This window comes from Marmota marmota, unplaced genomic scaffold (assembly GCF_001458135.2).
Source record: "Marmota marmota marmota unplaced genomic scaffold, marMar, whole genome shotgun sequence".
NCBI classification, from domain to species: domain Eukaryota; kingdom Metazoa; phylum Chordata; class Mammalia; order Rodentia; family Sciuridae; genus Marmota; species Marmota marmota.
Window position 1 is genome coordinate 82,472 of NW_026007576.1, and position 5,404 is coordinate 87,875.

Genomic DNA, 5,404 nt, shown 5'->3' on the forward strand with positions numbered 1-5,404 from the left:
TTTTTTTTAATTACTGTCACTTTTAGTGGAAAGACTCAAAGTATGGATATGAAAGCCATTTTAATACAAGTATTAAGATACAGATTCTAGATTTCTGGGTTGCCATAAATCCCAATATTACTTTAGTATAAATATGGAACCATGGAAAGAAATAGAGAATATAGGTCTCCTCAAATGCTATGATACCAAAATATCAAGGGTCAAAGTAAAAAAAGAAAAGTTATGTGCAATGTATATTATATATTCCAAACTAAAGGCACCAGGGAAATTCCACAATTCTATAAAAAATAATTTAGGCATGAGTATTGTAAGTCATGTAAGAATGATTTAAAAACCACAGTAATGAAAACTGATACAAAAAAATCCTTGAATAAATATTATATTTACTCTACAGTTAGAAAGCTGTTTCTAATGCAATTTTTCTTTCACTATGTATTTCACAGCCCATTGTTACTTCCAGCCCCCATGATTCCCAAGTACTTGAGAGAACAGTGATACAAAAAACATTTAAAAAAATCAACATAATTCTTTAAAATGGATTCTTAGCAAATATTCATATAAAATTTAAGAAAAAAAAATATAGCTAAATTTTCAGCATTAACATCTTAAAACACAAAATTCAGAGCAAGAACGTGAGGTTTTTTACAAAAGATCACTTTAACTTAATATGAGTTTCATAGCTGCCCCCAACCATTGCAAACAAGGAATCACCTGAGTGTGATTTTTTGATAGATCTTTAAAGCAAAAATGTATAACAAAAATGGTGAATAGTTTTCTTTTTAAAATAAACTCTGTTTAATTTAAGGTATAACTTATTAAATGGTGTTTCTTGATTGATATAATTAAAATATGACCTCCAATTAAAAAATAGCTTGTGTTCACCTCTTTCTGACTCTACTGCTGTGAATCTATAAAATGTTCAATATAGATATTAAGGCACTCTTAGTTCCAATTCAGAGCAATAGCCAATACATGAGCAGAAACAGATAATAAATTGTTCTTGCAAATTGCCTGTCTTGAAGGCTGAATTTAAAACCCAATTAATGGCTGACATTTTTTTTTCACCTGAACTGAAACAAACCTCTGGTAACACAAGACAAGATAATAAGAGGCACAGTTCTCTCTCGTGAATATCCAGGAGTCAAATACTAAGCAATGTTGTTCTTCAGTATGGAAATCACCAATAATAATACACTATTTATTCCCTCTACCCACAAATATTGCACAGAGTTCTCTGGAACTTTAAAAATTATTGAAAGTTAAAAAGTGAATATATATGTTATTTAGAATACCTTTGTCAGAAACATTGAAATAAATTATAAAGTTGATTTTTCCTATATAGGTCTCACTTTATTCAGGTCCTCATAAACTAGCAAGCCCTTTAAAACCTTTACAAGCACTCAGACACCCAGGGGGAAAGACTGCCAGAAAAGCAGATTCTTCTGTTTCCCTAGCTATTATGTAAATACCCTCCTTCCTCTGGGAATCCATTTCCCAGTCACTCATCTGCAAAACTCAGTGGCAGTCTCTAAACTTGAAATCTACATCCCTTGAATATTCAGATTCCTGACACAAGGTTAAACTAAATGGAGTCTCAATCATTGGCCTGTCTGAGTACCTTTCCAACTACTCAACTGAAGCTTTGTAATAACTTTCCCTGCCAATCACTCCTTTGCCCAGCACTACATGTACATTTTAAGGACATCAGCAATTTGGAAAGAAAGTGAAGGTGAATGAAAACCTGTTTTGTGCCACAGATTCATGTATTCTAACAATTTCCACAGTCTGTTTCACTAGTCTCTAATCCATTCTTGCATTGCAGAGATGAAAACAGGGAAAATACAAGCTATTAAGAATTCCTCTAAATTTTGTATTAATATGCCTTTATACAGAGATTTTAATATTCTGTGTCCTTCATTCTTGTTTTGTGCTCATCAAACTAATCATAAACCCTAAGATTTTGGTCTCTTTTTAAAAATGCTTATTCCTACCCAACACAGTGTTGTTACTCTGGGTGAATACTTTTATAGCCCTTTCCTTCACTAGTTAAATTTTGATCCTCTACCACTGTGTTCACTTAAAAATTCTAGTCTTGTCCTCTTTAGTTGGGTTCCTATAGTCAATCTTCAATCTATTATTTTTAAAAAATCACCTTAAAAATGATAACCAGAAAATGTACTGAGCTCAGAATTAAGAAACTGGAGTTTAAATCTCATTGTTGTCATTGTTTGTACCCAGAAAACTCCATTTAATATATTTAAGTTTCAGGTACATCCTCAAAACTATCATTTGGCTGGCATGTAGTACACATGCTGAAAGACTAGAAGGTTTCTAAAATTCCTTAAAATTCTGAAATTTCTAAACTTTTGATCTGTCAAAAGAAAAAAAAATATTCAACTGACAAAATAAAATAGAAACACGAAGAGAACAAAACAGAAAATGCAAATAGAAATTTAATAAAAGGTTATAGTCATAAAAAATGAAAAAAAAGTATAAAAGTAAAAGCCTTCATAAAATTGTTAGGGGTAGTAATTGAAGAGAAACTAACTGGAAAATCAGGAAGTAGAGAAATTAGAATGTCCTCTAAGGATTAATATAAGTAATACAACATTGTCTAAATAATGTTATTCTTAACTTTCAGTAAAATAATTTCTCTACAGCACTTGCCTGATCTTCTTGTTTGTTAGAAACCATGAGGCCATAGCTCTGTGAGATTTTCCATAAAAGCTTTTGATATATTAAGAAAAAAATCCTGATTACTAGTGGAACTGTCAATATCAGGACAAAATCTTGGACTATAACCTGGCGTATCAGGTAAAATATAAATCAGAATTAACACACAACTGCCTTTGACTTTCTAAATTGATGATACACAATTTGAAAGTTAAAATGTGAATATATATGTTATTTAGAATACATTTGTCAGACACATTGAAATAAATTATAAAATTGATTTTTCCTGTATAGGTCCCACTTGGTATCAACCTGTACAGTGGAACAACACGGAGTTGTCAGCCAGGTAAGACTACAGTCTAAACACAGGCCTGAAACTTATTAATTACACAAATATGGGACAAATAGTCAACCTCTATGAATGACAGCTCTTTATTAGTAATTAACAGATTATAATAGCACAGATACTTTCAAAGTGCTTATAAGACAACTTTAGGAAACAAGTGTTAAGTGAATGTGGTGTCTGTCCCACACTAGAATACTCAACAAATCCTTCTACCTTCACTCTACACTTAGTTAATAGACATTTTTTATTTAAAATCTATAAATTCATACCTTACTAATGAGTCATCTTTAGGACTTTCTTTCACTATTAAATAAAACAGTAATATATATAATTAATCAAAAACAGAAATATAAAATATAAAATTTTACAACTCTGATGTTTTGTTATAAAATGTTCCTCCAGACCCATACTCAGAGAAATTTTTAGAATTAATATTAATTGTATTTATGACAGATAAGTAATGAATGCATTAACAACTCCTATGTTTCCCACTTTGCACTTATCAAATGCAAGGAAGAAACAACAGGAATTATAAAAGTTTGATACTTAAAAGTAAATCATTGGTCCCATAATTATAATCCTTACTAAAAGTTGCAAAAATGAAAGAAAACCTTATCATTGTCAAATAAAGTAGCATAAATATATAAGTGTCAAACAAGGGGGGAGACATGATGGTGAATTAGCAGGAAGTGGATTTTCTCACAGCTCCACCATATGGGACTCAGAGAGTGAGAAAACTGCTTCTCATGGGAGATAAAAGCATGGGTGGGAGATAAAAGCATGCCACTGATACTCAACATTGGACAGAGACCTTGTAAACTGGGGAATGTGGGGTATATCAGACAAAGATGAGAAACAGAGCTGAAGCTTAGGATCTTATGTGATTGGGGAAAATCAGTACATTAGGATAAAAAAAGACTGAAAAGTGATGCAGACAAGGGGCTAGGGTTGTGGCTCAGTGGTAGCGTGTTTGCCTAGCATGCATGAGGCACTGGTTTCAATCCATGTAAAATAAAATAAAGATACTGTGTCTACCTAAAACTAATTATATATATGAAAAGTGCAGCAGACAGTCTTGGAATGAAGAATGTGGGACCACAGGGTCAAGCTATTCTACTCATTAAACTGTGGCATGAAAGTCACCACCAGTCTGCCTGGAATGTACAGAGAGTTGAAGCTGGAGACATATTTAAACATCTGCACTGCAATGGCACCAACTCAGACTGGGAATTTAGATCCATGTGTTGGGGGCTCAGTCCGATATATAAATCTGGCAGACACCATCCACAAGACATAAACTGAGCCTAGCAAATCAGGAGAATTTCTGGCATGGACAGTATTTCTCCTGGGGGTAATACTAGTCAGATAGGCCAAAGAGAGCCTGTCCTCCTCTCCTCCCTTGACACAGCTGTGCCCAAGACCAGTGGCAGTTGCTTCAAAATCTCAATGAGCAGGAGTGATGGACCTTGGTGCTTGAGGGCAGACCTAAGGAGGTAAGAAAGAACAGTACCCTGAAAAAACAGAACTGGTAAAGGGCTGGCTTCCCTGTGCCATGAATGTAGCCCTGGGGAGAAGAGTAGAGTAAAGTCCTAGGTGTGCACTGATTTATTTATGCCCAGTAACTCCCCATGAAATGAAACACCTGGGGCAAAGAAAGGACCTCACTGCCTCCCCTGAGAACATATTGTAGAACCTAGCATAACCTATACCCTGGGGGTGGAGCTGACAGCACCTTTCACAGCTTCCCATACCATCCCATGGAAAATGGAAACTGAGAGATGGAAAGACATTTTGGAAGAGACAGCAAGCACATACTCTCAGTAACAATCCTGTTTTTTTTTCTCTTTTTAGTTTTTGTATGTGTACTGATGGATACATGAAGGACATTCATACACTTGTACATATTTGTTTATGCTTTCTCATTTGTACTATTCTGAAACATAGTTATTTTTCCTTACTCTGTTGTTAAGGGTTAAAGTTTTCAATTAGCCTATTTTGGATTGAGTTTGTGTTCTGTTTCAAACCTTTTATTTCTTTTTGTTTCTATTTCTTTTATCTTACAAAAAGTGAAATTCCATTATTCTCACTTTACTCTTTATTTCTTTTACTTGTTTTTCCTTCTTCCTCATAAACAATATATCGTATATCTCTTTGCTTCTGCCCTACTCACATCTTGAAACTGCTAATCCTTTTCTATCACCATTGCTTTTTTCTTCATAATGAACTCTATTTTTAATTTCCCCCAGAACCCTTGGTTTATAAAACTCCACACACCACCACTAATGCTAAAGCAACAATTAATACAATTAAAGCTATAGAAAACACTTATTCTTTTATTTTATGAAAGATATAACTCATGATTACTTACTGTCGTTACTGATATAA